A 12,460-nucleotide genomic window follows, 5' to 3' on the forward strand; every position below is an offset into this window, starting at 1 on the left:
ATTGCTATTGGTGGGAATTAATAGTTTGTCCACCATAAAAATAATAGTTTGTCCACGTAATGGTAAAAGCATTTGTGGCATAAGCGTTAGGATCTCTAAACCATGACACATAATTTACACATTTTGCATTTAGCCTACATGCGAATAAATCGATATCTGGGGACCCAAAGTGTTCTATACCTAATGCTGTTAAATGCAATATTTGACATTTCCCACTCGATATCTGGATGAACTCTCCTTGATTCTGCATCCGCTATGTGATTGTCGGATGAACTAATATATTATAATATGCTGCATGAATAAAAAAAATAAAAACGGACTTCACACCATTGCCACATGCTTTTTGCAACTTCCGTGAGATGTGGAAATGAATTCTTCCCATTCTCTTAACATAGGATACAGCCGTTGTATTATCTATTCGCGACCCAATCTGACAGTTTAAATAAATTTCATAATAGTAAAGTTTTAATAATAGTAAATTTTTAGCAAACACTTTTAATCCAACAAACGCTGCTAGGATTTCTAAATAATTTATATAATTATGTAGTTTTTCTCCTCAACAGACCAGCGCGAGTCGATTCACCGCGCTCCATCCCGTAGTTGAGGCATATGTGTAGATCTCTAAGAGATATTGATCGTCTCTTATTTTATTGACTAAAGTATTAATAGCCTTATCCCACCAACGGAGGTCCGGTAATAAATCCTCAGGAATGGCCATATATTTATCGTAATTTTCGTCACCTTTTAAATTTAGATACTTACACCGTCCAAAACTTTTTGTATATAGCCAGCCGTATTCAATAGCTTTACAAGCGGATGTTAATAGACCTAAAAATCTAACAAATTCTCTAATTTTACAGTTTAAATTTTTTAAACGTAATTCTGTTTTTTTTTTTTTTTTTTTTTTTTGGGTGCAACGAAATTTCCATTTTGATAAAGTTTAAGTTTATACCTAAGAAACGGCAAAGTGTTTTCGGAATAAAATCAGATTTATCTGTATTTATCAGGAAACCTAGAGCCGTTAGTAATCTTCTTGTATCGTGAATATTATCTAGGCAAGATTTATAATTATTTGTAATCAGAAAGCAGTATTAAGACCAATTTTTAAGACATTAAATTCGTATAATTTTGAGTCGATTAACCTTAAAAACTTTTTTGAACTATTATGTATGTATTTTTATCAAAAATTATGCATGTTTGTAGTCGATAGTACACATAAAACAGTTTTTGGAGAGCAGCTTAACGGCTGTGCGCAAATATTCTAATTTAAAGTGATGTGTGTGAATTAATTTATTGAGTTTCTTTAGATTAAATATGAATCTTTTCTTACCATTTGGCTTTGGCAAAAGAAATATATCGCATATGAACTGACCCTCACAAGGAGAGCATTCTGATGTTGCGCCCATAGTTAGAAGGCTGTTAATAACTACTGAGAAATCAGACATTTCATTATTCGAATAGGATTTCTCTACAGGTGGAAATAGTTGGAATACAGGCACTACAAATGGGATTTTATATCCCGCTATATAAGATAAAACTTGTTCATCATCTGTGATCATAGATCATTGGTGGAAAAACATGGAAAGTCGACCAGCATATATTGTACCTTGTCTAGCTTCGGTAGTGATGATTCACTTGACGCGACGACATCCTCGATGAGCTGGGCTACTGAGTCCTGTGTGGAGGCGGCCGCTTCATCCTCGGGGTCCCCTGCGGTTGCGCTAGTTTGTGACCTGCTGGGGGAGGACCCCTCCAGGGCTGTTGTCGACTGGCTACATTACTGACTTTTTTCTTATATGGCTGTGGTGTTATAATAGCCGGTTGTGTTCTTAGCTCCTGATCTCTGTATCGCCTTTACGGTTTTTATGGTTTCAGACAGGATTTTCCCAAAGATGAACTCATCTATCTTCGTTTTATCCAACTGGTCCTTCATATCTTTATTAAGTGTTGAAAGAATGAATGATCTCCTAGTAATAGAGTCGGAGTGTTGACAGTCGCATAGGATGCGGGCGGGGTCCATAAGGATCTTTAGAAGCTCTGGATTCTTATCTTCTGATGATAAAGTCATAGAAATAGTCGCACTTAAGGATGATAATTATTGCCGCAGATGTTAATTTTTGTTTATATGCCCTTATCACGCTTTAGGTGGTTGTCTAATAAATTAGAAGACACTTCTGGATTTAAAGCTGGAGCACTAATTAGTTTGCAGTTGGCTGGAACTAGGCATCTAGGGCCGAACTCATTGATTATAGAGGGATCATCTCCAAGGATGTCTAGCAGGGCTGGATCCATCGATATATCATCCGCGACCTGTAGATTTGAGCCTGGGGGAGCGGCGGAAGTAGATGGGACTGGATCGGTGCGTGTGGTGGCAGCGGTTGGAGTACCGTGAGCCGCGGAGGCAGCGGGGGCTGCGGGGCCAGTGGAGGCTGCGGGGGCAGCGTGGGCATCGGGAGCAGCAGGGGCCTCGGGGGCGGCGGGGGCCATGGGGGCTGCTGGGGACCCAGTTGCAACGGGGGGCGTGAGGGCCGCGAGGGCTGCGGGGGCCGTTAGGGCTGGATAGCGTGCTGAGGGGGCTGCATGGCTTGGGTTGTTGTTAGGTACCCTGACACCGCTGATGGCAATGTACAAATTCGATTCTATTCGAATTCAATTCAACGTCATCATGTTCACCATAATAACTGTTTGAGTGTTCCCCGGATGATCCCACGCACTCGCCCTATGTAACCAAAGATACACGTCCGTAAGTCGGAGGTATCGGTAGGTAGATAACACTGCAGTGGAATAACCCAGGATGGTATTTCCGATTAGCTGTGTTTTGTTATTTCAGTTTTGAAATACGATATTTTTGACGTGAAACAGTCCCATGGTGGACAGATCGATTGTCAGTATTTTGTAACCAAGTATTTGGTATGGTATGAGTATGTCCCTGATAGATGCATTCAAAACAGTCTCACATTTTATTTTCACTATAAACAAGAAAAGAAGTAGGTACATACCTTCAAGATTAATTGGAATAATCGCGCTCGGGTGTGGTCGACACGGAGCGTCTGCGTCAATGTCGCCGTTTATTTATTTTTCTTTCAAGTTTTCGCAACTTCCTGCTCAATTCTCGATAATCACTGCACTCACTATCACCACGATTACGTTTTGGCATATTGTTATGCTTGGAATTTAAAGTTTTGGACAGCAACGTGCGGAACAGCGGAGCACTAAAACGCGAATGACGACGGACAGCAGCCGAGAGTAGGAGTAAGTTTGACTCCTACCCACAAATATTTTTATTTTGTTTTATTTTTTCAGTATGGGAATTTTACCTAAAATATAGTGCAGAATAGCGAAGTCCTAGGCGAAACTACATATGTCTATGCTAATCTCGAGAACGAAGCTCGAATGTAATTTCAACATCATCGTCGTTGAGGAGGGCATCCCAGTTCGTGGATTTGAGTTTTAATTTAATTTGTTCATAATTACAGCGTCTAAAATTGGGCCTAAGCTGAAGTTTATTAGCTGATGTTTGTTTTAAACAAAAATTACTTTGAAAGTCAGCTGTTAAAGAGGGGTGGTGTTGGTCCGGTTTTGATAATGGTTCAGCGTTAGATATAGTTATATTGTTTAAGTTTGATAGTACTAGGTCTAAGGTGTGAGAGTTATGATTTAAAATATGATTGAACTGATTCAAGTTACAGAGGGTCATAAAATCTAGAAGCATAGTTGATTTGGGATCAGTTGCGGGTACTGGAGTAAGGCCTCCACAGTGCGGGACGCGTGTCCAACTGACGTGCGGAACATTAAAATCACCCACCAAAATAAAAGTATCTTGATTGTTAGAGTTTAAGATTATGTTTTCACAGTTTTCATAGAATTTCTGAAGATATGCAACCTTGGAATCGGGTGGAAGATAGCATACACATATGTGTATAGCAGCTGAGTTGTGTCCGCTGGGATACACGGAAAGCCATATATCCTCGACGCTACTTTCCCAAGATTCGTGACGTTTTACCTTTAAGTTAATTTCTGAGGCTATAAGTACACCGCCGCCATCTTGTTTATGGTTAGAAGATGTCGCACGGTCTCTACGAAAAACATTATATCGTTTATCGAAAAGTTCATCGTTAAAAACACTGGCATTTAGGTTAGTTTCAGTTAAACAAACTATTTCATAATTGCTATTTAACAAGTTTAAGTAAAATGTATCTGTTTTGGATCTTAATCCGTTAACATTCTGATAATATAGTAACACTGTGGATAAAGATAGTAGCTAAGTACATAATATTAAGTATTTATGGTTAGTTGACATTAATAAAATTTGTGATCTAAATTAACTTAACAAGACATTCTTGGTTTTTTATTAGAATAACTTGGGACTCAACATTTTTCCTGACGTAGATTTGGCCGAACTTAACCCATGTAAACTGATAGTTTCTTTCTTTCGCTACTTTCTTCGTTTCAAAGAGTAGCTCTTTTATTTCAGGACACAAGTTTTCTGAGACATATACACGGTTTTTCTGGGTTTCTTTGTTAAATCCGAAGTCTTCAGAGGTTAGGTAATCCTTAGATTTGTTAAGACGGAGAACTGAGGAGATGATTTCATCTCTAGCACGAGGTGATGATAGTGTGACCAATATTGTCCTAGGGTGTGAAGAGGTCTTGGAGAATTTAGCCACTCGTCGGCAAGCTTTGACGTCGTATTCAGAATATGTGTGTGATACCAGGTCGCAGAGTGTCTTATAAATGGTCATTACATTTTCGTTTTTCTTCTCAGGTATTCCGTGAATCTCTAGATTACAAGATCGGGATAGCTTTTCGGTAGTCATAAGGCGGTTTCGCATACCAGAGAGATCGCTCTTGATCTTAATATTTTCCTCTTGTAAGGTTTTAATAATTTTTGACTTGTTTGAAATTTCTTGTTCCAAGCTTTTTTGTTGAGCCATAATAAAATCGGTGGTTGCGGTAAATTCTTGTTTTAGGGCTTCAAATTGTGATAATAGCGCTTCTTTGATTATTACGACAAGCTTGTCCTTCAAATCAATTAGCTTTGTCTCTATCAGTGAAGTTAGACTCTCTACAGAAAATTCAGCGCTCATGTTGATCAACAAGTAAAACTTATATGAAAGTAAGGGCTCCAAATTAAGACCGCCTTCATCAACAAGATATCGCTCCAAGTTAAAGTTGCCTCAAAAGTGACTGACCGGTTGTATACGATAATTTCGTCTGGCAGCGGCACTCGCTAGCTGGTTCAGTTGGTACGGCGGCCGACTCAGACGCCGATGATCGCGGGTTCAAGTCCTCCAGCCGCAGATGTGTTTTTCAAATATGTAAGTAATTTGAATATTCTTACTCAATCCCGACGGTCCACGACAGCTATCAATTCTTCGGGAGAGTGGCTGAGAGGTCCGACACAATCCAATATGGCCGCTGGCACTTATGAGAGAGTCCACAAGAGTAAGCAGGAGGTACCGATAAAATATTAAAATTGAGAATTTAAAATAATTAAGCGTAAACTATCGCAGCTAAAATACACGTCCGCTCGCTTCAAATGCAATCGGAGAAAAACATGTAAATTTAAAGATCAGAAACGCGTTTTACAGACTGAAGGTACTATACGGAATCCGTGAATTTATCTCTGAGACGGTACGGGTTTTGCTAGTTGAGTCGTTGGTTTTATCCCTCTTTAACTTTTGTGACGTGGTATATGGACCTAGAATATTTGCGAAAACCGAACGAGCAATACAAAGGGTACAAAACGCATGTGCACGGTTTTGCTATAAGATACCGAAAAGGGCCCATATAACGCCTTTTTTGAATGAAAAGGGCGTTCTTAAAATGGCTGCCCGTAGGAAACTGCATCTAGCCAACCTGGTGCATAAAATCGTTCACACAGAAAGGCCAGCATACCTGTATGACAAATTGAGATGGAAAAAGGAAGCTCACCAATATAATACTCGTAGTAGGGCGCGAAATAATGCATGCATACCACAACATAGGACAGTTGGGTTCAAAGGCGGTTTCAAATACGCTGCTTCAAAAATTTGGAACGACTTACCCCCGCCTCTTCAGAAGAATATGTCACGCATCTCTTTTAAATATAAATTAAAAAATATTTTAAAACAAAAACAAAACTCAGATGCGGCAAGGACATATACTTTTAAAAAATAAAAATGAACCTAACTGATAAAACAGACTGGCTTCAATGACACTGCAAGTTGGCTTATAACAATCTACTCTACTTCTAGTTGCGTTTATACATATATGACAATATTTAATTTAATTCATATTTATAAAACTACAATATTTAATTATTATTATTTATTTGTATATAAAACTATAATATTTATTATAAAGTATTTATTTATATAAAAAACTATACCATTTATTATCAAATTAAGCTTGTGTCACTAGTTTAATTAATTTATTAGTATATAATTTAGCACCTAAGTTCAGGGCATACTGAAAACCAGCGCTGCATAGATTATACGAGGTATAACTCGCAGCATTGCTGAGTTTGTCCTTTTGCCACCTTTTAATCTTAAGTTAATTTTTGTATTTGTGTTTTATTGTGTTTTCCCGATTATGTGGCAATAAATGTTTTTTCTTTCTTTCTTTCTTTCTTTCTACACTGCGGGTTGGTGGGTTCACATATCTAGATGTGCTAAATCTAGATATGCAGGTTTCCTCACGATGTTTTCCTCACCGTAAGAGCGATGGTATACATTGTACTTATGTTAAAAGAACTCATTGGTACATGTCAGCGCCGGGATCGGACCCGCATCTCTGGCGTGAGAAGCGGGCGCTTACCCGACTGAGCTACCACCGCTCTTAATAAAGGCTTATTAGAGTCTACTTTGTCGCGGGTTTTATTGATGATAATCTTTTGGTCAATATTTGGAGGAACAACAGACTTAGTTCCTATGACATGTTGACTTTGAGTGCTTTGACAGAGAATGACGGCTACAATGTACTCTGTGACGGCTTCAGTCCGACAGCTAGATTTGGTATTGCCTTACATAAAAACGTTTCCCACAATAACTTTGGGGATAATTATGTCTCAAACGAATAGCAACCCTAATAACATTAACAATGACCGACGATTTGATGGTGCAACACGTTACAGTAAAATATTAACTGTAACGACTCTGTCATTGCTAAGTTTAACCTTAACTATTACGATAACCGGGATGTTGATGCAACCCACCCTTAATCTTACTTAAACCTACCTACAAAATATGCATAACTATAGTACAATAGTATATATATATGATTTTATACATGTCCCTACATATAATAATATATATACAATATATAAATACTACTTACATAAATATTATAAAAACCTACACAAATATATCAGACAACTGTGAAAACATAATACATAACTATTTCTGCCAACCCAGGGTTTTAAAATAGTGTTCTTTCAAATTTTTCTTAAAGGTTGCTAACGATGGTGACTGTCGCACGCTCTCTGGAAGTGAATTCCATAGACACACGGCCTTCATAGCGAAGGAATCGCTGTATGAGCCCGCGTTATGTTGAGGTACACTTGGTGGGTTGCATCAACATCCCGGTTATCGTAATAGTTAAGGTTAAACTTAGCAATGACAGAGTCGTTACAGTGAGTTCTTTTAACATAAGTACAATGTATACCATCGCTCTTACGGTGAGGAAAACATCGTGAGGAAACCTGCATATCTAGATTTAGCACATCTAGATATGTGAACCCACCAACCCGCAGTGTACCAGCGTGGTGGAGAAATGGTCCAAGCTTTGGAAGGCAGTTTAGACCTTGGGGATATGCACAAAGGTTCCATTCGAGAGAGCCAGGTGCAGGTACTTACACCCCCAGAGAATAGAATAGAATAGAAGCCTTTATTATTAATTATCATATTAATTAATTCTTAACAAGTTGAAATAAAAACTAACGATGTAATCTATTAAAATAATTATTTATTGACATCCTTCGATTATGCTCATCATTCCTGTTAACTGCATAGACAGGTTCCTCTTCATCAGATGATGAATCATCATAAAAAACCTAGCTGGTGGTACAGCACAGGGTCTCTATTTTGTTTACATAATATATTATGCAGCTATGCCGTAGCCACAATAATGGGCTGCACTCTTCTTAGTTCTGTCCTTATTTGCATTGATATATTTCTGTATTTGAGTGATTGCAAAATTTCTGAAAACAAGGTTATTCAATTAAAGAGTTACGTAGGTTACTTTGATATTAGATTGCTGCGCTGGACCGGCAACCGGCAGGTAGCCGGTAGTGGCTGGATAAGGAAGGCCGAGGGCACAGTGTTGTTTCGCTCCTTGGAAGAGCCCATGGCTAGAAGTGGACGCTTATTTGGTGGTGAAGATGATCATTACACCTACAACATAATAATAGGTTGTTAGCTTGGTACTATAAAAGATGCTGAAAATAAGACACTCAGGAAGTTTGAAGTAAAATACTTTTATAAGGAACACAAACTATTCAAAAAGGAATCTAATAACAAACAGAAGTCTTTTTAAAAGTTATTCTTGTTTTTTCTGCCATCTTGAATTGAATGAATCCGCATGAATCCAGTGACCGGCCAGTCAATGCGAATCACAGACAATATAGAAACTAAATGAACTAAAGAACAACTCCTAGCTACATCTAGTAATCCGGCCGGACCTATGATGAAATAAGTAGCTTGATATTAGTAAAGAATAGCATTGGTAAATTTAAACGCTAACAGTCGGCCGTCCTGTTATTGGGAATGTCCCCATTCCCTGTCGGCCATTCGAACGCTAACTAACAAGTTCTAAATTTATGTTAACAAACTGAATGAATTAGCAAAATTAATAAAGTTATTATATCTATGCGGTGATATTAAATGCACTTAGCAATCATAATTAAAACAAAACTCAAAGAGACTATAAGTAATTAGTAAACCATATTCCGGCTGTTCTTATTGATGTACTTAATGCTGGTCTGACGCTGGTCTGCTACGCTGCAACGTTGCTAGGTGAATTTTTGGTCGGCTACACTGTATGTTCATTGTTCCTCAGAATCTGAAATAGGTACACAAATTATATATTAATTAGTTGTTTTTTTTTTTTTTTTTTTGTTTATTGTTCTACTGCTGGACAGTGGCCTCCTTATTAGTGTTCTACTGCTGGACAATGGCCTCCTTATTGTTGTTCTACTGCTGGACAATGGCCTTCTTATTAGTGTTCTACTGCTGGACAATGGCCTCCTTATTAGTCTTCTACTGCTGGACAATGGCCTCGTAGCAGAATAAATCAAATTAATTCGTACGAGTAGGTAAATTAAATAGTGATTATTTGAATATTGATATGATTTTGTTTCTGATATAATTTTTAAAATTTAAACATAATCTTTATTTATTTTGAGTAACATTAAAGTGAAAGAAAGTATTATTATACTTAATAAGAGTATTATAAGAAATATAGGCTTAGTTTACATATAAAATGTCACTAGTATTGTTTATCTATTGTCTCAATGGTGAGGCATTCAATGTATAGTTTTAATTCATATGTTGTATTTTTTTTTATAATTGATTCGAAAATAAGAAAACAAAATGACAGAAAATAATGTAAGCATGCGGGTATAATGAAATGATATATCTGAAAAGATTTTAAATAGATGATGCATGCACCTTCACTAAAGCATACACACACACAAAACATTTTCGTCAACAGATAGCATACAGAAGAAAAATCAAACACTCTTACGTACGTGTACAACTCCAGCTGATGGAATAGAGAGAAAACTTCGCCACAGATTATGGATTTTGCATTTGTATCACTTTCTGAGTCTTTTCTTAGCCATGAAAACTCATTTTCCCAAAGTTGTGTGTACTTCTGTGTCCTTTTTTTTCTTCGTCAAAACTTTTCGATTTTTAGATGGGGTACTTGCGTTATTATTATCAGTACAGGATGCTTGATCGGCGTTATCAATGTTCATCAATCACGTTATAACGAATGGATAAAAGTATTCCAAACAAACAAAACCAAAGTGACAAACAAAACAAACCTCAAAAACTTCTCAAAATAACTTGTCACATGTGACATTTGACGTTTGACATAAGTGGCTGCGTTCAAGATCGTCCAAAGTAAATAGTAGACTTTTTTGGTTTTGATTATGTGTTTTTGCGTAATATTATATGACTAGTAAAAATGTGTAAAAAAAAAGCTATTTTAGCGTACTCTATTAGTGTTATAGATTATAGATCACGCTTAAATGATATAGAGTACAATACTCTAAAGTAGGGTTGGCATTCCATGGTGGATATTACATCGCGGTATTAAGATTTTTTTCTGTAGGATATTACATCGTCAGTTCATGCTAAAAATTCAGTTATTACTTGATCAATTAAATCAAAGAGAAATAAACTTTATGATTATTAATTATTGACTTGCTACAGTTGCTACTGCTAATTCACAATAATGGGAGGAATTGCGAATTCTCCATTTTGCATTTAGGCCTAATACGCACGCGATATTTCAAATAAAGTAAAGTAAAGTACTTTGCATTCACTGTTGCTGTTTGCAAGACAACAGTTTTAATACAAATCTACCTTATAAAGCTGTGTTTTGCACTTTTCGATAATGAAATTAATCACAATGATAAAATTTTCGCCAAATATAGCGTGATGATCGCGTTTTTACCTTTTATAACCTTATTTGGACTTTACGTGATATTAATTTCTTAAGATAGTGGTTAATAATACGTAAATTTCTTTTCAGTAATCATAGAAACTGCATATTGTTATATCCATAACAATTTTCATAACTAAGCACAGAAATAAATTCACTTACCGGTGGGCGTAGACTTACTCATCTCAATTCTGAAATGTTAGCTTGGTACTATAAAAGATGCTGAAAATAAGACACTCAGGAAGTTTGAAGTAAAATACTTTTATAAGGAACACAAACTATTCAAAAAGGAATCTAATAACAAACAGAAGTCTTTTTAAAAGTTATTCTTGTTTTTTCTGCCATCTTGAATTGAATGAATCCGCATGAATCCAGTGACCGGCCAGTCAATGCGAATCACAGACAATATAGAAACTAAATGAACTAAAGAACAACTCCTAGCTACATCTAGTAATCCGGCCGGACCTATGATGAAATAAGTAGCTTGATATTAGTAAAGAATAGCATTGGTAAATTTAAACGCTAACAAGGTGCACTTACTTCGTCGTTGGAGGCAGTAAGAAAGGTTCTAGTTTTAAAGCCAACACACGAGCCACATTTCTGAGACCTGGAACCTGCGAATCTATCAGTTCTCTGAAAGTACACCTTTCTCTTCATATTTCGTAAGTTCCGTACTTACTCCACCTCAATCTCAATTTCTGAGGAACTTGTTTCAAGCGCTATTTCACGTAGAAGCGACATGATAAGAATTATTTAATATTAATATTTGTACGTAATACGGTTTGAGGTTATACTTTGAGGTATACTTTGAGGTTATACAACGCGTTTGACAGCTACCTGACTTTAACAAAAGCAGTAACCGGCCAACATGGGGTGGTTATGGTTATCGTTAAAGTTATGTGGTCATTTTAACCATAGTTGAATGGTGCAACCAATTTTTCGCTTAACCGATGCTTTGACAGACGATGTGACGTTTGTAATAGTTAAAGTTGAATGGTGCAACGCACCCTTAACAACTTGTTATCTATAGACCTCAACGCTCGACCCTGAGAGTGAGTACACAAGTATGAAAACTAGAATTTGAGATACTGGGGAGACAAGGGGTTATTCAGGACATTAAATAGAATACAGAGGGTATGAGTATTCCGGCGAAGGCGAATTGGGAGCCACTGAAGTTGAGCACGATGCTCAGAAATGTGATCGTATTTGCGCAATCCGAAAATAAATCGGATGCACAAGTTCTTGAGACGCTCGAGTTTGTTGAGTAGCTCTTCAGTGAGGTCAAGGTAGCTTACGTCAGCGTAGTCGAGAATAGGAAGCAGTAAAGACTGTGCCAACGTAATTTAAGTGTTAAATGGGAGAAAGTTCTGCAAGCGCTTCAACGAGTGAAAGGAGGCAAAAAAATTCTTGCTGACAGCATCTACTTGGGGTATCCAAGACAGTGTGCTGTCCATGATGCTGTCACGCCGAGATTTTTCAGTAACTCAGACATTATATTAAGTCTAGTAACTCAGACAACGCCAACTGTTTCTCCAATCATGTAAACTTTTTTTTAACAAACGCCTCAATGCAAGGTCTAAGTCCTTGCTTCCATAGGTCTAGTAGGTCTATGCTTCCGTCTATGGTAGAATGTATAATATTCTTTTATTCTTTGCATTTCATTTTCTGAGATTTTGGGGCTCTTGGGGAGATTTTGTGATTTTGTGGTAAATGCCAACCTTAGAACAAGGCGTACTCGAGTGTAAACAGCACAGAGAAAAAAAACACAAATATAGTACCTATCAAATTGTTTATTTTTTCTCTATGTATCAAA

At 37.2% G+C, this 12,460-nt stretch overlaps 1 long non-coding RNA gene across 1 annotated transcript; it reads right to left on the reverse strand.

Annotated features, from left to right (window-relative positions):
- Positions 1–8,439: 8,439 nt before the first annotated feature.
- Positions 8,440–11,169, reverse strand: LOC119693143. Its single transcript, XR_007267657.1, has 2 exons — positions 9,728–11,169; positions 8,440–9,039 (listed from the first exon to the last, which is right to left on the reverse strand). It is a non-coding gene; the product is annotated as an uncharacterized LOC119693143 (long non-coding RNA).
- Between the last annotated feature and the right edge of the window lie 1,291 nt (positions 11,170–12,460).

This window comes from Plutella xylostella, chromosome 23, assembly GCF_932276165.1.
Source record: "Plutella xylostella chromosome 23, ilPluXylo3.1, whole genome shotgun sequence".
In the NCBI taxonomy this organism is placed as follows: Eukaryota; Metazoa; Arthropoda; class Insecta; order Lepidoptera; family Plutellidae; genus Plutella; species Plutella xylostella.